The sequence below is a fragment of the Canis lupus genome, chromosome 19 (assembly GCF_048164855.1).
Source record: "Canis lupus baileyi chromosome 19, mCanLup2.hap1, whole genome shotgun sequence".
Classification (NCBI taxonomy): Eukaryota; Metazoa; Chordata; class Mammalia; order Carnivora; family Canidae; genus Canis; species Canis lupus.
The window spans coordinates 50,350,849-50,373,892 of NC_132856.1; the positions used below are offsets into that span (position 1 = coordinate 50,350,849).

The following is a 23,044-nucleotide window of genomic DNA, read 5'->3' on the forward strand; positions in this document are numbered from 1 at the left end:
AAACCAACAACCCACCCAGACCCACATCTTAGCCCCCTCCTCTGTTGGGTTCTCACACTCTGGGTCCCTGATCGCCTGCCCTAATCACCCCAGGACCAGGTATCAGACCAATAGGGGCAGCCTGGATGCCCCACAGCCTGCTGAAATTATTTAAACCTGCCAATCCCCAACCTGCTTTCTCTGCCTCACCTGGTGCTTCCCAGAGAGACCACAAGAGAGGCTCCTGCCCATACTTTCCATCCCTCTGCCTCCTGGCTGGCCCTGGTGCTTCCCCCGTGGGTGGCCCTGCATAGCAGGCATGCCCTCTCTTCTTGGAAACTTTGGGTAATAAACCATCTTGTTAATGGGAATCATCTTCTGATCTATTGGACTTAATATATGTTAAGCTTCCTCTTTTTCTTTTCTTTTTTTTTTAAGGTTTTTAATTTCTTTTATTTGAGAGAGAGGGCGAGCTCACCTGTGAGCAGGGGAGAGGGGCAGAGGGTGAGGGAGAAGCAGGCCCCCTGCTCGATTCCAGGACCCTGAGATCATGCATTAGCCCAAGGGAGACACTTAACCAACTGAGCCACCCAGACACCCCTAAGCCTAGTCTAAATGTGCTATATATGAAAACACAAGGGACAGGGCCTCTGCCTCTAGTGGTTGACAACAAAAGCCTGTGATGCAGGGTGTGGGTCAGGGGGAGGGATGAAGAAATGAGACCAACAATTCAATCTACTGCATTGGTCACTAGTTCTTTTCCCTCGCTGGACAGGAACCAGGAGAAGCCACTGTGTTTTCCAAAACTTAGCATAACACCCAGAGCATAAGCACTCTACAAATGTATACCAAACAAATCAATTAATAATAGGAAGCCCGACTGCCTTTGGCGCCCTGATAGACTTGGATCAGGTGCTGGAGCTTCGCAGACAGCTGAGAAAAATGGCTTGATCCCCCAGCTGGGTGTTTTGACCCAGATATGAGAAGAGAGGAAAGGGTATGTTTTCTTGCATAGCTTCTGCTCCCTCTCATTTTCTGTCTCCACTTGACATTCAATCACTCTGGGATGTCACAGTCCCCACCCGGCATTTGTCTGGCGTGCTGTGAAAGGGCACTCTGAACAGCTCTATTTTGGGATGTTGGCAGCATTGCTTCCCAACCCATCCACTCCCTCCACTCAATCTGTTCTCACTGGAGCAGAGAAGTTTCCACTTGTCACGGGTGTTGTCCAGGGCCCCTGTTTTGTCTTGCAGATGCCTCCGCGTGGACATCCTGTTTTACTTCAATTTTTTTCTCGCCAGCTTCAAAATATTTGAACAGCCCACGTTCCAAGATTCACGTCTGTGCTAAGGTTCCCTGGCTCCAAAGTGTCTTATGCAAATCTTGAAGGAGTTCCTGCTTTCAGAGGAGGAAGACAGCTCTCTGTTCTGGAGCACACAACAGTTGTGGAATAGATGCTTGCAGGTAGAGATGAAACAGGTGGGTCGTCCATGGCTCATGTGTAGCAGTAACCAAATATTTTCTAAGAGTCTCAAATTTTTCTTTCTTTGCTTTTTTTTTTTTTTTAATTTTTATTTATTTATGATAGTCACACAGAGAGAGAGGCAGAGACATAGGCAGAGGGAGAAGCAGGCTCCATGCACCAGGAGCCCGACGTGGGACTCGATCCCGGGTCTCCAGGATCACGCCCTGGGCCAAAGGCAGGCGCCAAACCACTGCGCCACCCAGGGATCCCTCTTTGCTTTTTTGTAAAAAAGATTTTATTTATTTATTCATGAGACACACACACACAGAAAGAGAGAGAGAGAGAGAAAGAGAGAGAGGCAGAGACACAGGCAGAGGTAGAAACAGGCTCCATGCAGGGAGCCCAACATGGGATTTGATCCTGGGTCTCCAGGATCACACCCTGGGCTGACGGCGGCACTAAACTGCTGAGCCACCCAGGGATCCCCCTTTATTTTCTTTATTAGGCTCTAATAAGTTGGGCTTTTTAAAGAATATTTTATCCATTCATTCATGAGAGACACACAGAGAGAGGAGGCAGGGGGAGAAGCAGGCTCTCTGCAGGGAGCCTGATGCAGGACCCCATCCGAGGATCCAGGGATCACAACCTGAGCCAAAGGCAGACACTCAACCACTGAGCCACCCAGGTGCCCCTCAAGTATTTTATTTTTAATATGTTTAGATCCATAGGAAAATGACAAGAACAGTACAAGAAATACCCACAAACCTTTGCCTAGAGTCCCCAGTTGTTAATATTTCTCATGCTGGGGTCATCTCTCTCTGTCTCTGGCCATCTCACTGTCTCTTTGTTTCTGTCTCTCTTCCCCTCTCTCTCTACTCATACATATATGTATGTCCATATACACAAATATAACACTACTACTACTAATTATTATTGTGATGATGATTATTATTTTCCTGGGCCCTTTGAGAGCTACAGACACCCTGACCCTCTGTTCCCAAATACTTTACCATACATCTCCTAAGGACAAGGACATTCTCTTACGTAACCACAATATAACTATCAACTTCAGGAAATTTAGAATAAAAAGAAAAGTATTCATTTCAGAGAGAGAAAGAGACAGGGCAGCAGGGAGGGGCAGAGAGAGAGAATCTCAAGCAGACTCTGTGCTGAGCATGGGGCCAACAACAGGGCTCGAGCTCATGACCCTGAGATCAAGACCTGAGCTGAAATCATGAGTTGGATGCTTAACCGACTGAGCCACCCAATCATCCCCAGGAAATTTATTATTGATTTAATTCTATTATCTAATAGCCCATATTCAAATTTTGCCAAGTGCCTGGGTGGTTTTTTAAAAAAGATTTTATTTATTTATTTGGCTCAGAGAGAGAGCACAAGCAGGGGAGTGGCAGAGGGAGAAGGAGAAGCAAGCTCCCTCCTGAGCAAGGAACCCGATGTGGGGCTTGATTCCAGGACCCTGGGATCATGACCTGAGCTCAAGGCAGATGTTTAACTGACTGAGCCACCCAGGTGCCCCATGACTGGGTGATTTTTTTTAAAAAGGTAAAGTGTGTAACATCTGTAAGGGTTGCAGAAAAAGCACACAGAGCAAACACTCCCTTCACCAGCAGTCCCAATGGCCAGCACTTTAGAGCTATTTGAGAGCTCACTGCAGACACAATGCCTGTTACTGTGTAACACTGCAGGCTGGGTTTTGACATCCAAGAACACTGTCCTGCAAAACCATTGCATGACTATCAAAATCAGGAGGGTGGGCAGCCCGGGTGGCTCAGCGGTTTAGCACCGCCTTCAGTCCAGGGCCTGATCCTGGAGACCTGGGATCAAGTCCCACATCGGGCTCCCTGCATGGAGCCTGCTTCTCCCTCTGCCTGTGTCTCTGCCTCTCTCTCGCTCTCACTCTCTCTCTGTGTCTCTCATGAATAAATAAATAAAATCTTAAAAAAAAATCAGGAGGGCAAGTGTGCACCAGTATGACCATCAAAAGCCCAGACTCATTCCCATTTCAACAGTGGTCCCAACAATCAGGGTCATGTGTCACATGTAGGTGTTGGGTCCTTTTCACCACTTTTGGCCTCGGATGATCTCTTGAACAGTGAAGATCAGTATTTTGTAGAATGCCCCTCGGTTTGGGTTTGTCTGATGTTTCCTCTTAATTTATGTATTTCTGGCAGGAATGTCATAGGAGTGGTGCTGTGCTGGCTTCTGGGCATGGGTGGAGGCTTGTTCGCTCCTGCGCACTCTTGGCTTTTGTCTGAAATGGGTATAAATGAAGATAGTGCTAGTTTAGCTATGACTCCAAAGAGTCCTAAGGGACTCCCTTACTGGGATGGGGGTTATTGGGAGGGACATTTCACTCATTTGTTCTCAACCTGGATTGGCTTTCCTCCTGGGGACATTGGGCAAAGTCCAGAGACGTTTTCATATTATTTTTATTTTTAAAAGATTTATTTATTTGTCAGATAGAGAGAGAGGGTGCTAAGAGTAAGCACAAGCAGGGGGAGTGGCCGGCAGAGGGAGAAGGCTCCCTGCTGAGCAGGGGACTCAATCCCAGGACCCCGAAATCATGACTTGAACCAAGGCAGATGCTTAACCAACTGAGCCACCCAGGCGCCCCTTGAGACATTTTTAATTGCCAGGAATGGGGGCACAGGAGGAGGTACTGGCCCTCCTGTGTAGAGTAGAGGCCAGGGATGCTGTGAACATCCTATAATGCACAGGCTGGCCCCTGCTGCAGAGAATGATCTGGAAGGATCTGTGCCAAGGCTGAGAAATCCTGGTCTCTGATTGTATGAAACTTGCCCCCAGGAAGGCCCCGGTGTGAATGCTATTCCATGAGGTTCAGGTTTAGTAAAAATAAGAAGGTTGGAGAGTGAGGTCTGAGGATGGAGAGAATTCTAGAGCACAGAGGAATGGGGTTTGAGCTCAAACAGGATACAGCAGAGAGTAAAAAAGAAATGGAAACCTATTCAAAAGTAAAACAGCCAATTTTGAGAGATTCCAAAGTTAGATATTCTAAAGCAGGTCTTTAATTCATTTGTTCATTCATTCCTTCAACTGCTGTGTGCCTCTTAGGGGCCTGAGATACAGGGGGTGAATAAACAAAGCTCCTAGCCTCATGGGGCTTCAATCTGAATGAGAAGGGATGGATTACAGTAAGTATAAGTATTTTAAAAATGTGGCAAGTGCTATGAGAAAAAGAATCTAAAACTGGGTAAATAAAATAAATAAATAAATAATAAAAATAAAACTGGGTAAAGGGGTCAGGGTGTTTGTGGGGAGTAGGTTGCAGCTTCAAATGGGGTGGTCAGGGTGGACTTCAGTGAGAATGTGAGACCTGAGTAAACTTGATGTTGGTGAGGGAGGAAGCTGGGAGGAAGAGCTTTCTAGGTAGCGGGAATAGCAAGGGCAAAAGCGCTGAGGCAGGACCGTGCCTGGCAGGTTTGAGCAACAGTGAGGCCACTATGGCTGTGGAATGAGCCTGGGGAGAAGGAGGTGATTAGGGCAGGATGATGATGGGGGAGATGGTGTAGGACCTTGTGAACCATGGGAAGGACGTTAGCCTTTACCCCAAGTGAAGTGGGAGCTATGGAAAATTCTGAACAAGAGAAGGATGTGACTTGACTCAGGTGCTCACAGCATCTTCTGGCTGCTGCATGGGGAGCAGACTAGGGAGTCCAGTGTAGGAGCCAGGAGATCTGGGCAGAAACAAGGCACCAGCCCCAGGGGGTGGGGGTATGATGGAAGCTCAGACCAGAGTGTAGCATGTGTTTGGATTATTTTAGATCACTGCTGTTCACATTTTACACTTTAGTATAATAGCTGCATTTTTATGCACCACAAATTTATTGGAATGGTTTGGGCAAATGAAATGTACTCAGAGAAAACCAGGCAGTTAAAACGAAGTCCAATGTTACTAAATTTAATATATGGAGAACTTTAGGACTGTGCCTGAGCTGTTATTATAATTATTTTTCTTTTGCAAAAGTTTTTTCTTTCTTTCTTATTCTGCCCCAGGCACTTAGGCATTTACATGAAATGTTTGCCTGACAACCTCTCCTATTCTAATTTGATGAATGTGACCCTTCAAACTGAGGACACAACAGCAGACAGGAGAGCAAAGGCTCGAAGTAAATTTGGATGTAATCAGTTATGTGCACGGAACCATTCCCTGTACTGAGGACTGACCAAACATAAGCAAACAGGCCATTTATTAATTTCAGTGAGTTTGTTGGCAGAAAGAGGCTTGAGGGTGTTGCCAATACCTCTGCCAAGTTTAAATTTAGGACAGCAGGTTCCCTAGGAGTGGAGAGATTTTTTAGAATCCTTGCTCCCATTCACACTATAACCTTTTCCTGATCTTCAGGGATTGCTACGTGAGGGGAAATTATCCCCAAGTTTCCTTTCTGCTCTCCTGTCCCAAATTATCCAGACAGAAATTACGATCAAGAGATTTTTTTTTTTTTGATGAAAGAATGGATTGCAGAGATTTTTCCATCTAGCCTTTCAAATGGGGAAACTGAGGCCCAGAATAGCAAAGTGACTTATGTGTATCACTCCTACGAGAGGCTCTTAGCTATATCCCCCTTTAAAAAAAAAAATAAAGAGATTCCTTGGGGAAAAATTAGAGCGGGAGACAAACCATGAGAGACTCCTAACTCTGGGAAACAAAGGGTTGTGGAAGGGGAGGTAGGTGGGGGTTGGAGGGACTGGGTGATGGGCAGTGAGGAGGGCACTTGATGGGATGAGCACTGGGTGTTATACTATATGTTGGCAAATTGAGTTTAAATAAAAAATGTAGGGCAGCCCCGGTGGCTCAGCGGTTTAGCACCGCCTTCAGCCCAGGGTGTGATCCTGGAGTCCCGGGATCGAGTCCCATGTTGGGCTCCCTGCATGGAGCCTGCTTCTCCCTTCTGCCTGTGTCTCTGCCTCTCTCTCTCTGTGTCTCTCATGGATAAATAAATAAAAACCTTAAAATAAATAAATAAATAAATAAATAAATAAATAAATAATGTAAAAAAAAGAAATAACACATGGGGATGTGGCATATAACATAGGAAATACAGTCAATAATATAAAAATGTTGAATGGTGACAGATGGTAAATTTATGTTTAGTGGTGATCATTTCATAATATATATAGGTATTGAGTCACTATGTTGTACACCTGAAAATAATATAATATTATGTGTCAATTTATACTTCAATAAAAAAGAAATATAAAAAAATAAAATAAAGAGATCCCTCGGTGGTCACTGTGTAATAAATGACTTTCCATGGAAATAAATGACTCTCTCATGGAAACAAATGGGATCAGCAAACTGCTGCCCACTGATCTTGGTTCTTCACTAAGTTCTGTGAGTTTTTCTTGCAGAATGAATTATACAAGCTGTAGCTGTGGAAAATGAAATATAATGTCTCCAAAATGTCCTCAAGAATTCTTCCTTGGTCCAGAAAGTAGACTCAAGAGTCAGCCAAAGGCTCCACTCAGTGGCCATAACAAACAAACTGGAAACTTCAGTAGTTTCCCCCAGGACCCATTTCTGTAAAGCTGGTTAGCAGGGCTCACCTTCAAGCAGTGACTCAGAGAGCCAACCTTCCTCCCCTGTGCACCAGCACCACCTCCCACGTGGCTCACCTAGCCACATCCCGACAGGTGCATCTGCTCTTTACTGCCTCCACCCGGTACTGATAATCTATTGGCTAGAATGAGTCACATTGGGCCAGTTCCAACGGCAAGGGAGTCTGGGAAATGTATGAGAACATAGGGGTGAGCATCAAATATGGCTTATTCTTTCTATTAGAGAAAAGAGGGACCTGCCTTTTAGTATCTTTAATATGGCAAGGGAATTGTGTTTGGATACCTCCAGGGTAATAAAAAGGGAAAGAGCCCTTTCCTTTTTTGAAAAGCAGACATCTAGAGATGCCACTGCTCTTGACTTTCCATAGCAGGCAAGCCCTGCGACTTTCACAAGACCAAGTAAGTCACATTTGTTTGAGGACGGTGTTCTGCTTAGATATTTGAAACACAGGATAAACACAGTGAGGACAAGTCAGTCATGATAGGCTGAGTATTAGGGGCTTGAAAACAGCAAAAGTTTGCTTCTCTCCTATATGACCTGTTACAGTTATCTACAGCTGAGTAAGAAACTGTCCTCAAACTTACTGACTCAGAGCAATCACGATTGTTATTCCTTGAGATGCTGTGGTTGACTGGGCTCAGCCAGGCAAGGAAATTATGTGGAGTGAAAAAAGCCAATCACAGAGGGATATATATTGTGTGATTCCATTTATATAACATTTGTGATATAATTACAGAGATGGAGGACTGATTAGTGGCTTGAGAGTAGCAAGACAGAGTCTTATAGTGATGGTACAGTTAAGTATCTTAATTGTACTGGTGGTTACACAAAGCTGTGCATGACAAAATTGTATAGAGCTACACATACCCCAGATACACACACACACACACACACACACACACACACACACAGTCATACACATTCATGAATGCGTAGGTAACTGATGAGATCAGAATAAGCTTCACCAATTGTAGAGGTACCAATGATGCCAATTTCTGGTTTGATGTTGTATTATAGTTATGCAAGATGTTACTCTTGGGAGAGGCTGGGTAAAGGGTGCACAGGGAACCTCCCTGTACTTTTCTTTGCAACTTCCTGGGCATCTGTGATTATTTCAAAATCAAAAAGTTAAAAATGTAGGCGGTTTGGTTCTGGAGTGTGTCCTTTTTTTTTTTTTTTTTTTTTTTGTAAAGAATTTATTTATTTATTTGAGAGGGAGAGACAGAGAGAGAGAAAGTGAGCACAGGAGCAGAGGGAGGGAGAAGTAGACTCTCTGCTGAGCAGGGAGCCTGATGCTGATCCCAGACCCTGGGATCCTGACCTGAGGCCAAGGCAGATGCTTAACTGACTGAGCCATCCAGGCGCCCTGAACTTGTCCTTTTCTGCAATGATTTAATCACAAGAGCCACATCTCACCACTAGCACCACAAAAACAAACAGAGCACGCTGAATGCAGCGCCTGGAAGAAAGTTTGTCTGAAAAGAAGTTGAACTAGTAAGTGTAGAAGAAGCGTAATGAGGTTGTGGATGTTTTTATTTTTACATTTTTTTGTTCTCCACCCCCCCCACCCCCCAGCTTGAGTTCCTCCTAAAGCAGATTCCAAGACAGGGATTTGAGGTCAAGTAGTTTATTTGGGGTGAAGGAGAGGAAGATAGTGAAGGGTGTGTTTCAAAGAATTTCCCCTAGAGCAACTGAAGCTTTCTCCTGCTGGGAATGGGCATAGGGCACTGGGTGCCTCCAAGCTGTCCCCACTGAAGTGCGAGAGAGCTGGGGTATTTATCCACCAACTCCATCAGTTCCTGCTGGAGAGCTGCACCCTGGGGGCATTAATTCCATGGCCTCTGTGGGAAAGCAGGATTCAGCAACAAACAAAAGCCCCCAACTAGGGCAGTTGGAAGACAGGCTGGTGTGCACTGAGGGGTAAGGACAGGGGGCATGGGATAGAATCTCTGCAAGAAGTAAAAGCCAGAAAGAAAATGCAGCGTGTGTAGTGTGCAGAGACTACTTGCTTACTACATCCACAGTATCCATCCTCTTTTCAGCAGAAACCCTCTCACCCTACGCAGGCATTTGTTGGGGATGACAAGGTGCTCCGCTAAAAAAACAAAACAAACCAAAAACAAGAAACAAAAACTTAACTAAAATCTACATTTCCTAACCTTTAATGCAGATAGCAGCGGCCCCATGAAATATAAATGGAAGCTATTGAGAGGGGCTTCTAGCAAGTCTTTAAAGGTGATGCCTCAGTTGGGAGATGTGCCCTAGCCCTCTTCCTCTTAATAGTGCCACAACATGGGTGTGATGGCTGGAGCTGTAGCATCCATTTTGTAGCTATGAGACACATTCTTGAGGTGGAAGCCCAGCATGAGAGAGCAGAAAGTTAAAAGACCTTTAGGTCCTTGGTTAACTGTGGAGCTGCTCTACCAGCTGTGAGCTGCCTACTGCTGCAAACCTACGTGAGAGAAAAGCCTGCCTCTTTCTTGTTTAGCCACTGTTTGAGTTTTCTAATCTATGCAGCAGAATTAAATTCTAATTGGTAAACTTATTCACATAATGAAAGGGGAAATGATTACTAGTAGAAGCCTTCCTTCTCCCTCCTTCTCCTCCTCCTGTGTCTTTGCTCAGATGTGCTTTGAAGGGTCTGAAGGCTCAGTTGCTTCTTCTGTGAGACGCTGGTGATTGGTATCTGCCTTGCTGGGCTGTGGCTAAGATCAAGTGAGATACTCTACCCAAAGTACCTAGAACAATGTCTGGTACATAGAAAGGACCCAGAAATCATCATCCCTTACTATTCCAAAGTGGAGTAAGTCAATCAGAAATTACACTGCCTGGCAATAGAATACTTTTTTAGGGTGCTGTGCTCCATGTTTTGATTAATGTGTGGTTAATCATGACTATCCCAGAGGAAATGATGCACCATTTTGCTTTTCATAAATCCCTAGGGAGTGCCTGGGTGGCTCAGTGAATTAAGCATCTGCCTTTGGCTCAGATCATGATCCCAGGGTCCTGGGATCAAGGCTGCGTCATGCTCCCTGCTCCAGGAAAGTTTACTTCTCTCTTTCCCTCTGCCTGCCACTCTGGCTACTTGTGTTCTCTCTGTGTTTGTGTCAAATAAATAAATAAATAAATAAATAAATAAATAAATAAATAAAATCTTAAAAGATCCCTGGTATTAGCTATTTTTCTTGTTGTGTGAAACAGTCCATTATTTAGTCGCTCTGATTAGAGCTGAAAGAAATTGCATTTAAGTAAGGTTTTTAACTAACAGAGTAGAATGTTATCCAAATTTTGACAAGTGGAATTTCCTTCAATCTAGTTCATGTGTTCTTTTGACACGATTCTTTAGTTTTTGAGAGCCCCTTCCTTGCTTTCTGACACAAGTAAATATTCTAAGCTCTTCTTGTTAGTGCCCAGAACAAGGTCTGACACCAAATGCATGAATGCATGCATTTTACTCATTCCTCTGCTTCTTCCCTCATAACTCTCTCTTTTTAAAAGTTTTATTTATTTAAGTAATCTCTATATCCCACATGGAGCTTGAACACACAGCCTCAAAATCAAGAGTCCCATGCTCCTCCAACTGAGCCAGCCAGGCACCCTCCTGATAACTTTCAATTTACATCATCTATCAAGTCAGAAATTGGAACTTTCACATTATAGGGGATGCTCAAAAACCTCTCTGAGGTGATACCTCCCACTGACATCCCTTCGCTGTAGCCAAGCCCAGTCTGGTCACAACTCCTGGATCTGTTAAAAATAGCTCAATGCAGCCTCAACTGCTCCTAGTATCATGGCTATTTTTAGGACAGAGGAGGGGGTGAAGGAAAAATATGACCAAGGGTCACCTCCAGGGAGAAGCATCCCCTTTCACTGGCTCAGGATGAGGGGCCTTACCCACTGCCCAGAGATGCCCACTCCTGTGAATGACTCAAGTCTGGGAAGTAGATGGTCACATGACATGGTTTCCCTCAAAACTGTTTTCTGAATGCCAGGGAGATTTCCCGCTCTGCTGGGGTTGCAAAAAAACACAGTGCTCCAGGGGCAAATCGGTGAGGCCACTAAAATTCTATGCAGGCTCTGAACTTCTGAACAGCTGAAGAGTGGTCAATCTATAACTCAAAGAATATATGGATCAGTTCATTCATTCAGTTCATTGTCGTAAGTGCTGTTCTAGGTTCTGGTCTCCCAGCAGGGACTGAAACTGATAAACGTTCCTGCCTTGACTGGGTTCCAGCCAGGATCCCAGTCAGGAACTCAGATAATAAGGAACTAAACTATACAGTATGCCAGCTAATGGGTATGGAGAAAAATGATGCAGGAAAGGGGCTTGGACAGTGCTGGGATAGAGGTTTAGATGAACCATGTTTCTGATACTCTGACATTGGGGGCCTGGCTGAGCCTAGGAACACTGTCCCTCACAGGTTTAGCCAATTCCTAGAGCTAGTAAAGGGGTCTAATCCAGATTCCACATCCCAACTATCTCTTTTACTGGCTCTCATGCTCTGGGCCACTCTCCACCTGCCTTAGGGCCCAATGGCAGACAAGTAGACACAGTTCTTATGCTCTAGAACCTACTGAAATTATTCAGACTAGTCAATTCTGATCCTGCCCACCCTGCCTCATGTGTTCCTTTCTTCAGGAACCATAGTAAAGTCTCCCACCCATGTCTCTCTTTGCTCTCTTTGCCTCCTGACGGGCCCTGGTGGGCTCCCTGGGTGGCCCTGCATGGCACCGTGTGCCCCCTCCTCGTGGGAACTGAGAACTGAGAATAATAACTATCTTTTTTGTAGTGGTCATCTCCTGATCTGTTGGCCTCACCATACCTGATAATAAAACCCACATTTAAAAACCAGGGTTTGTGGGATCCCTGGGTGGCGCAGCGGTTTGGCGCCTGCCTTTGGCCCAGGGCGCGATCCTGGAGACCCGGGATCGAATCCCACATCGGGCTCCCGGTGCATGGAGCCTGCTTCTCCCTCTGCCTGTGTCTCTGCCTCTCTCTCTCTCTCTCTCTGTGACTATCATAAATAAAAAAAATAAAAAATAAAAAAATAAAAAAAATAAAAACCAGGGTTTGTGCATTTTAGGTGGGGTAGCTTGGTATGGCTTCACGGACATTGAAGAGATGAAGTAAGCCACATGAATCTCTGGGAAAGAACATTCAGGCAGAGGGAGCAGCAAGTGCAAAGGCCCTAAGGCTGGATCGGGCCTATCTTGTTTGTGAAACAGTGAAGAGGTCAGCATGGCTGGATCAGAGTGGATGAGGGGAGCAGCAGGAGAGGTGATGGTGGGGATGTGAGGAAGCAGAGTGTGCAGAGCTTTGTGGTGCGTAGGTAGGGTTTTAGCTTTTGCTTTGAGGAGGTGGGAGCCATGGAGTGTTCTGAGGAGAGGAAGGACATGATCCAATTCAAGTGCTCTCAAGCGCCCCCTGGCTGCTGTGGCTGGAAGAGGCAGGAGGAGTGGTACTGGGAGCCCAGAGCCCAGAAAGGTGACTGTGCTGGACCAGGCAGGAGATAGTGGGGGCTGGATCAGGGTGACAGCAGTTAATCAGGGACTATGAACATTAATATGCAGGCTGTCCCAGTAGCCTGGGTACACATTTTTTTCCTTTAAATTTCTTGTTACTTTGAAAATTGTCTTTGGGAGAAAATAAATTAAATGCCCAGTTGTGTTATTTACAGATTATTTCACTCCAAATGTGGGCTGGCAGGGTAAAGCAGTCAGGGTTTTTGTTTCCATGCTGCAGTAATGGGCTCGCTGGGTCTCAATTTAAAGGATGGGTGATATAGAAATAATATCAGAGATGCTCAGAATTGACCAGAAGCTGGAGATGCAGGCTTGGAGAAAGGAGAGAAACCGAAGGAGCTCTGGGAGTCTAGTGGGTACAGTGAGGATTGTGCACTGCCGATGATAATGGTGCATGGCCGCAACCCTCAGTAGATAATCCTGGCTGCCGGTGTCTGCATCTTTTTGCCCAAGGGCCTTGTTTAAAGTTGCCAAGGCTGGAAGTGCCTGTGAACAAACAGCTATATCCCACCCCTGTCACCATCAGCAGCCCTCAGCCAATGACTAATAGCAGCTGGTGAATCAATGCCCCAGCTCCCTCGGCTCAGGTTCCCACCTGGCTCTGAGGGGTGTGAACTATGCAGTCCCACATCATTCCCCAGCAAAACTGAGCCTCAGTGGCCTGTGGGGGTAACTGGTTTATCAGTGCACTTGTATGGACTGCCTTTCCATTTCTGTCTCCCATCCCCAATCTGGGACTGGCATTTCCTGGAGTCACTTCCCAAGTAAACAATTTACCCATGAGTCCTTGGGTCAGGGTCTACTTCTGTGGGGAGCCCAAGTGAAGACACTTGCATGGGCAGAGCGTCCAGACCCAGGAATTTAGAATCTACATTGAAAGGTAAGGGCTGAGAAGTGGTATCAATATCAGTATCTAGAAATTTATCCCAAATTTCCCAGTTGCCTGGAGACAGCAGCCACTGAAACAGGAGCTGGGCACAGTGGGTTTCCCCAGGTCTGGGAGCACAGCTCTGTTCAGAGTTCCTTTCTTTCTGTTAGTACCCAGCTAACACTGGACATTGTGGGGAGCGGGTGGGGAGCTCCTGGCCAGGGCCCAGTGCATCCCTTCTCCTGGTCACGTATGTATTATCACAGGATGCCGGTGCACATTCTGGCTGGATAAAATGTTTGTAGGAAGTTTATCCTCAGCATGGCTGTGTTAGACAAGTCTTCCTTGGGGGCCAGCAAGAGGATTCAGAACCCAGGTCACATGGACAACAGCTCTGGCCACATGCTACCCCATCTCTGTCCTTCAGACATTCCCAAATGACCCTGGGCCACTCACCCTGGAGTCAAAGCAATGAGCCGGAGCAGGGGTTGGCCGAGCGTGGATCCCATGCCTGCTCCAGGAGGAGACGCTGGTGTTGGAACAGCTCTTGTGCGAAGATGACTCTCAGAGGGGAATTCCCCCACCCAGCCCCCACTGAAAGGGAAAAAGGGGTGCTGATAAGAAGGCAGAAGGCTAAGTGCTGGAGAGCCAGAAATACAGCCAATGTCAGCTCTCCAGAGGGAATGAGGCGCTGTCATCTTTGTGATTTCTCTGTTGCACTTACAACAATTTTACAGAGATTTCTTTTTTTTACAGAAAGAAAGAAAGAAAGAAAGAAAGAAAGAAAGAAAGAAAGAAAGAAAAGAAAGAAAGAAAGAAAGAGAAAGAAAGAAAGAAAGAAAGAAAGAAAGAAAGAAAGAAAGAAAGAAAGAAAGAAAGAAAATTGTATCCTGTTCCACCAGATGTTACTGGTGTCCTCCCACCTTGGACCACCCTGGAGGTCACTTGCAAGCAGCTCCCTCTTACACCAACAACTGCCTTCAGCCCTCTGGATCAGTTTCCTAGGTTTGTTGTAACAATGGACCAGAAATAGTGGCTTTAAAAACAGAAACTAAGTTCTGGAACTCAGAAGTCCCAAATCAAGTTGTTGGCAATGTTAGTTCTTTCTGGACACTCTGAGGGAGAACTCGTCCCATGCCTCTCTCCTGGCCTCTGGTGGTTTCCAAAAATCCTTGGCATGTCTCGGCTTATGGCCATGTCATTCCAATCTCTGCCTCTGTCATCACGTGGCTTTCTTCTCCGCACATGTCTCTGTGTGTTACTTCTTCTTCTCAGGAGGGCAATCATTGGATTTAGGGTTTACCTGAAATCTGGGATGATCTCATCTCGAGATCCTTAATTACATCCTAAAAGATCCTTTTTCCAAATGAGGTCTTCACAGGTTTTGGGGTTGGGGGACGTGGACATTCAGGCCATGGTCCTCAGCCTGTGTGGGTAGAAGTTCATATGTTAAAATCCTAACCCCCAATGGGATGGCATTTGGAGGTGAGAATTTGGGGTGTAATTAGGTCATGAGAGTAGAGCCCTCTTTAATGGGATTAGTACCCTTATGAAAGAAACCCCTGAGACCTCTCTCTTTTATACCAACAGCTCCCCTCTGCACCAACAACTGCCTTCGGCTCTGACTATATTAGTCCAAGTGGAGACAGAGCAGGGAGTCGCTGTCTGCAATCTGGAAGAGGGTCTCACCAGGACCGGATCATGCTGGCACCCTGATCTTGGACTTCTAACCTCCTGTTGTAAGCCACCCAGCTTATGGCAATTTGTTATATCAACCTAAATGACTAAGAGCAGAGGCTAGTCAGAAATGCTGTAAAATTAATGCCTCCCAGTGGCCCTCAAACAATATGGGACAGGTGTTGAGGGATAGATGTTCCTTACTTCTTAGTGGGACAGTTCTGAGGGGTCTACTACATAGTCCTTCAGAGTGTCCTGACAGGATTGAGCCCTCATTCCTAAGGGAGGGGAATGTACTTGGGGCACATTGACTCTAAGATGGTCCCTAAAGGTGTCTGCCTCCTAGTATTCACATCTCATGCAATCCCCTTCCCTGTAGGGTGGTTGGTTATACTGCCTTCTAACCAACAGGCTGGGGCAAAGGTGATGGAATGTCAGTTCTGTGGTTATGCTACCTAGATGGGCTTCACTAGTGGGCTCTCTTCACTAGTGGGCTCTCTCTTGGTGGCTTTGATGAAACAGTCACTACGATGGGGACAGCCATGTGGCAAGGAACTGAGGACAATGCTAGTCAACAACCAGGAGGGAACCGAAGTCCTCAGTCTAACAGCCTGCAAAGAACTGAATCTGGCCAGCAACTACATGATCTTGGAAGTGGATCCTCAGCCAATCAAACCTTTGGTTGCAATTATAGTGCAACATCTTTGTAGACCCTGATGCAGAGGGCCCACCCAAGATATTCCTGGATTTGTGACCCTCAGAAACTGTTAGATAATAAATTGTGTTTTATTTTTGTCATTGTTTATTTATTTTATTTTAGAGGAGGTGGCAAAGGGAGAGAGAGGGAGAATCCTAAGCAGACTCTGCATTGAGCAAGGAGCCCAATGCGGGGCTTGATCCTGCGACCCTGAGATCATGAGCTGAGCTGAAACTAAGAGTCAGATGCTTAACCGACTGAGCCACCCAGGTGCCCCTAAAGTGTGCTATTTTATTTTATTTTTTTTTTAATTTTTTATTTATTTATGATAGTCACAGAGAGAGAGAGAGAGAGAGAGAGAGAGAGAGAGGCAGAGACATAGGCAGAGGGAGAAGCAGGCTCCATGCACCGGGAGCCTGATGTGGGATTCGATCCAGAGTCTCCAGGATCGCACCCTGGGCCAAAGGCAGGCGCCAAACCGCTGCGCCACCCAGGGATCCCTTATTTTTTTATTATTATTTTTTAATAGTTTTTTTTTAAGATTTTATTTATTTATTCATGAGGGACACAGAGACAGAGAGAGAGCCAGAGACACAGACAGAGGGAGAAGCAGGCTCCATGCAGGGAGACTGATGTGGCACTCGACCCCAGGACTCCAGGATCATGCCCTGGGCTGAAGGTGGCGCTAAACCGCTGAGCCACTGGGGCTGCCCTAAGTGTGCTATTTTAAATCGCTAGTTTCGGGTAACTGTTATACAGCAATAGCTAACCAATACCATGCTCATCATCACAACTTTTATTGACTTCACTTCTGTATCTTGCTTCTCCACTCCTTTACCCTGCTAGTTACTCCCCAGTAAACTACTTGCACTGAGATACTTATCTCCACGGCTGCTCTTGAGGAGATCCAGACTAAGACACCTGTCATTAGGATTATGGGCCATCTACTTTTGTTTATAGAAAACGCAGTGCATGTTGGAAAATGTCAAAGAACAGAAAGTGTCCTAAAGGTTTTACTAGTGTTCAGTTAGGTGGATTCGCACCGAGCATCCATCCCAATGTCCTTCTGAGATATCTGTAATGCAGAGGCTGGACAGCAAAACATGGCACCTCAAAGTATCCCTTGCATCTAGAATGCTGGAGGTGAATTGCGTCCAACCAACTGGAAGCACACTAAGTTTGGAAGGTGTTGTGAGCTGGAGGCCAGCTTTTCAGTGCTTCAGCTTACTACTACTATATTACTAATAAGGATGATTGGTGAGACCTTGGTTTTCCATTTTTATTTTCTAGCAGAATTCTGATACCCAGGGCCTAGCTTTGGGAGTTTCAAGGGAAGTTTTGGTCCAGCTTCCAGTCTCAGAATCATGACCCTAGGACTGTGGCTTTGCAGTTAACATTTTGGGAAGTGGCCTCCAGTAGATACCCTTCTGTGTTAATTAAGGTAACAGAAGTTGCTATTACAGCTGGGTTTTAGGGCATCAGAAGGATGAATTTTGCTCATGTGAAGTCAGCAGAGTGTTTGGCAAATGGTTTCCCCTGTGGTTCTGAGACATCCAAGATGCCGAGGTCAAGATAAAATTAACCATGTGAGAGATTTGTTAGGGATGGTGATGGTGTGGGGAATTGAGGATGAAGCCGGAGGCTGGGAGAGCCATGGGCAATGTGTAGCAGGAAGAGGGTGAAGCGGGGGCGGGGGGGGGGGGTAGGAGGGAAGGTAGAATGGGAGCAAATTAGGTGGCAGGGTAGGTCTGAGAGATCTGGCCAGGACTTTGAGTTCATTTTCCTGTCCCAGAAGAGTCCTGTATCTCCCAGGACCTGGCCTGCCTTAGTGTCCCTATTCCACTCAGTAACTGGTAGGGAGCAGCCCATGGGAAGCATGGCCTTGGCAGTGGTAGACTTCAGAATCCAGCTGCAGGGGTCTCGTTTTTTCTCCAAAAAATGCTGAGAGCAGGGTTAATCTTAATCGCTGAGAGGTGGAAGCAACCCATGTGTCCATCAGTGGAGGAATGGATAAACAATATGTGGGGTACACACACAGTGGAATTTAATTCAGTCTTAAAAAGAAATGAGTCGTGACGCCTGCTACAACATGGGTGAACCTTGGCAACATTGTGCTGAGTGAAACAATACGCCAGACAAAGAAAGACAAATACTACATGATCCCACTTCTGTGAGGTCCCCAGAGGAGTGACATTCATAGAGACAGGAAGTAGAACGGTGGGTGCCAGGGGCTGGAGGAAAGGGACAGGGAGTTAGTGTTGAATAGTGATAGAGTCTCAGTTTTGCACAATGAAAAGAGTTCTGAAAATGGACAGTGTTGATAGTTGCACAAGAATGTGAAAGTACTTCATGCCATTGAAACGTACACCTAAAAGAGTTCAGATGGTAAATCTTTTGCATGTGTGTCACAATTTTAAAAGGGGGGATTTTTTTTTTTCTCCTGTAGCTTACCCTGCCTGATTCATGGAATCTTTCGGTTTTACATGCTTCATTCAACTGATGGGTAGGTAACAAAAGCTTCACGTGGCTTCTATGGCAAGATTCTCATCCTCAGAAGCTTGAGGTCATGCATTTCCCCCTTTCCTTGACATTCTAGTGAGTACTGACCTGGCTTTCTTTCCTGGGGAGCTTTCCCTTGCAGCCAGAGGATGTTTTGTCTGGACTATGGCAGCTGGAAATGCCTGGGAATCAAAGTCCCCTTTTAGTAATGCCTGACAGAAGGTGGTGGGTCAATACCCCAGCTCCCTCACCCCTCAGGTGGGCATACTCTCAGGGGCATGTTCTGCACTGGCTCCCAGGCTTCCCCAGAGAGTGATCCCTTCTAGTTACCCACGTGGTAGATCTCTGGCCAATGCATCCTTTCCTGGGTGCCTTCTTTCTCCATCTTACTTCCCTATTCTCCAGTGATGCGTCCTGTGGGCTGCTTCCTAAACACTTGACTTATCATCAAATCCTGGTCTCAGGGTTGACTTCTGGGAGAATTCAAATTAAGATACTCTCAAAATAGACTGAATATGTTAAGTCTATCCAACCTGAACCTGTGTGTGTGTGTGTGTGTGTGTGTGAAGACACAATTTGGAAAGGCAACATCTTACAAAGAGTTGGCACTGCCCCAATACAAGACTTTGTCTTGATGTCTCCTGTACACCCAGAACAGAACCCCCAGTAGAGCCATGTGTCCTAGAAATGATTGAGTTGGTTTGTGATCTGAAGTGAGGTGAGAAAACTAAAGAATTGCATTTGCTATCAGCTCAGAATTGCTAACTGTTTCTTTTATATTTTGAAGTGGGTCGAGGAGGCGTTGGCAGCGCCCCATTTCCCCTCTCAGCATGCAGCTGGATAGCACTGCAGACACTTCTGAGTGCAAAGAGCAAACGTACACCCATTATGTGCCCACTGACACCATCCAAGAATTTCCTTTTCTGACCCCACTTGGAAAATGACAAGGCTGTCAATATCTGTAAAAGCCTGAACAATTTCTTTGCTAAACACAACTTCAACTGGAAGAAAACCATAGATTTTCTTCCAGCTCAGGAGCACCTGCCATACTTGGCACCACACCTGGCGTGGCTGCTCTGGGGGATAATGGAGGGCTGCCTGCCCTCCTGAGTCACAGCCTCTCCGTAGGCACACACCATCGTCAGAGACTGCCAGCCTGCTGATAGGAGTCTCATTGCCCCTGTGCCAACCACCGACTTCCACAGAACCCAAGTCTTGAATCACTGCTCCTTCATGGGGGTTGGTCAAGAAATAGAAGCAGAAAACGGATTCTTTTTTATTGTACAGAAGTTGGCTGGCTTTCAAGGCAAATGCTTTTAAGACAAATGCTTGATTGGGCTTTGGGTAGAACTTTCTCATGTTTTTGCTCACTTCCAGAGATCAACCAGGTGTTGGCAGGACTTTGGGACCATCTGAATGAGGGGGACGTCAAAGCCCTGTGGTCACCATTATGGATTTTGTGAAAAACCAGAGAACTTTTTTGGTCAAATCGCCAGGCTGTGAGAGATCAGAGACTAACTCTGTGGAAATTTTTGACTCTAGCAGAAGACTTTTGCAGCCTGGGGTGGAATGATAGCAATCTGCAGATACATAATTAAAATTTACTTTCCTCAGGGGCACCTGAGTGGCTCAGTCTGTTAAGCAGCTGCCTTCAGCTCAGGTCATGATCTCAGGGTTCTGGGATCGAGCCCCACATTGCACTCCATGCTCAGTGGGGAGTCTGCTTCTCCCTCTCCCTCTGCTCCTCTCATCTCCCCCTCCACCTGGCCCCGCTTGTGCTAGTGCTCATACCCTCTCTCAAACAAAAAAATAAATAAAATCTTTAAAAATTTACTTCCGGGCAGCCCGGTAGCTCAGCGGTTTAGCGCCGCCTGTAACCCGGGGCGTGATCCTAGAGACCCAGGATTGAGTCCCGGGTCAGGCTCCCGGCATGGAGCCTGCTTCTCCCTCGGCCTGTGTCTCTGCCCCTCTCTCTCTCACTGTGTCTCTCATGAATAAATAAATAAAATCTTAAAAAAAAAAAAAAAGAAAAGAAAAGAAATTAGTAAGAAAAGAATGTAGGCTCTTTAAAAAAATAAAAAATTTACTTCCCCCATTAAAAGAGATTTATAAGGTGTTTCTTATTATTATTTTTTAAAGGTGTTTCTTATTGATACAACTCCAGAGTAGCAGGAAATATTTGACCCCAGCTTTGTGTGCCCATCTCCCAGCTTCTTCAAGCTTACCTGCTATTTGCTTACACTGGTGACCTTCAGAGGGTCACTCATGGGCCCTGGAGCCAACTTGTTCATATAGGAGGGCCAGAAGTGCCTGGGAGTGTATATATCTCACCTTGCACCTGCATCCCAGGTGGCCAATTGCTGTTGGATTTAGGAGGCTGTTATGGACAGAGTGTTTGTGTTCCTGCAAAATTCATGTGTTGAAGCCTTAACCCCAATGTGACAGTATTTGGAGATAGGGCCTTTATGAGGTAGTTAAGATGATAAGGTATTAAAGATGAGACCCAAAAAAAAAAAAAAAAGATGAGACCCTGGTCAGATAGGATCGGTGTCCTTATAAGAAGAGAAAGAGAAATTAGAGCTCTCTCTCTTTATGCATGTACAGAGGAAAGGTCATGTGAGCATACTGAGGGAAAGCAGCCATTACAACCCAAGACAGGAACCCTCGATAGACTTCTAACCAGTTGGCACCTTGATCATGGACTTCCAGCCTCTGGAACTGAGAGAAAATACATTTTGGTTGTTTAAGCCTCCCCACCCCGTCTCATTACATGGTACCTTGTTATTGCAGCCCTAACAGATGAATACAGGGTTCCAAAGCTAAGCTCCCTTGCCTGAGGTGTAATTTATGCCCTAGAACTCTCTGCTGGATCAGTCTGAGGTCAGATCTGCACTTGACATTGAATACTTGTGTTGCTCCCTCCCTTTGCCTGTTCTGATCCCCACCCTCCCTTCGTGGTTATCTGGGAGTGCTGCTGCTTCTTCTCCTTCTCCTTTTTTTTTTTAATTTTTATTTATTTATGATAGTCACAGAGAGAGAGAGAGAGAGAGAGAGAGGCCGAGACATAGGCAGAGGGAGAAGCAGGTTCCATGCACCGGGAGCCTGATGTGGGATTCGATCCCGGGTCTCCAGGATCGCGCCCTGGGCCAAAGGCAGGGGCCAAACCGCTGGGCCACCCAGGGATCCCTCCTTCTCCACCTCTTCCTCCTCCTCCCTTTCTCTCCTTTTCCTCCTCCTTTTTCACAGGGAGCAAAGGGAGGGGCAGAGGGAGAAAATTTTTGTTTTTAAAGATTTTATTTATTTATTCATGAGATACAGAGAGAGAAACAGAGACACAGGCAGAGGGAGAACAGGCTCCCAGTGGGGAGCCCGATGTAGGACTCCATCCCAGGACCCTTGGATCACGACCTGAGCCAAAGGCAGACACTCAATCACTGAGCCACCCAGGCATCCCAGAAGAGAGAATCTTAAGCAGGCTCTATGTCCACCTCGGAGCCGAATGTGGGACTCCATCTCAGGACCCTGAGTTCATGACCTGAGCCAAAATCAGGAGTTGGCACTTAACTGACAGTGCCACCCAGGTGCCCTGAGTACTTCTTAATAAATCATTTGCATCTGAATTCTTGTCTCAAGTTCTACTTCTGGGAATATTTGACCTAAGAAATTAAGTGATGCAGAACTTCACCAAAGGTAACCTGAATACTGAGTTGAGGACACAGAAGCTGCTGGGAAATGAATCCCACTTGCAGAGATTTGATAATTTCTATTAGTGGGAGTTCCTTGGCTATTAGTCAGATTAAGCAATGTCAGCTGCTACAGTAGGCAATTCCTGAAATCTCAGTGCCTTTACACAACAAAGGTTTATTTCTCACTCACATGCAGTCTGAGGTAGGTTGGGCAGCCCCATCTTCCATCTTATAGCTGTACCAAATGGAATGCATAGTTTCTGAGGTTATTGGGTAGAGGAGAAACACCAGTTCTTAACTGCTTTTGTCTGGAAATGGCATGCATCATTTTTGCTCACAGTTCTTTGGTTGAAACTACTCATCTGACCCTAATCAAAATGCAAGGGATAGGGGCACCCAGGTGGCTGAGTCAGTTAAGCATCTGACTCTTGGTTTTGGCTCAGGTCATGGTCTCAGGGTTGTGAGATTAAGCCCCATGTTGGGCTCTGTGCTCAACATAGAGTCTGCTTGAACTTCTCTCTCCCTCTCTTTCTGCCCCTCCTCCTGCTCTCTCTCTCTCTCTAAATTAATAAATAAAATCTTTAAAAAATGCAAGGAGTATTAGGAAATGTAGAGAAGCACACAGGCTTTTTTGGGAATCACAGTTTGTTCTTATAGTGGAGTTGCATCTTATATGATGATTAGGTTCTGAAGACAGTGAGAAAGGCAAGAGCTGCATGTGACCCACATTACCTTTGAAAATCTTTTAGGAAGGCAACATCAACATGATTTGTAGGCTCATATTGTCTTTCAGTACAGAAAATAATAACAGAAAATGTCTTTCTTCTGCATTTGCAGGCAAAAATTAATAAATGCTTCTATGGGATGCCTGGGTAGCTCAGAGGTTGATCATCTGCCTTTGGCTCAAGATGGGATTCCAGATTTCCAGGATCAAGTCCCGCACTGGGCTTCTTGCACAGAGCCTGCCTCTCCTCCCTCTGCCGGTATCCCTGCCTTTCTTTCTGTGTCTCTCATGAATAAGTAAATAAAATCTTTTTAAAAAATTAATAAA

The 23,044-nt window shown here is 45.8% G+C and overlaps 1 long non-coding RNA gene across 3 annotated transcripts; it reads left to right on the forward strand.

The window, feature by feature from the left end:
• The first annotated feature begins 1,174 nt into the window (after nt 1-1,174).
• On the forward strand, nt 1,175-23,044 carry LOC140611361 (uncharacterized). 3 transcript variants are annotated; one of them, XR_012012616.1, is made up of 5 exons: nt 1,175-1,458; nt 14,211-14,439; nt 15,025-15,173; nt 18,255-18,311; nt 22,831-23,044. It is a non-coding gene; the product is annotated as an uncharacterized lncRNA (long non-coding RNA). The 3 variants fall into 3 exon arrangements; XR_012012617.1 differs by having other exon boundaries at nt 1,180-1,458; nt 14,199-14,439; XR_012012618.1 differs by having other exon boundaries at nt 1,217-1,458; nt 14,219-14,439.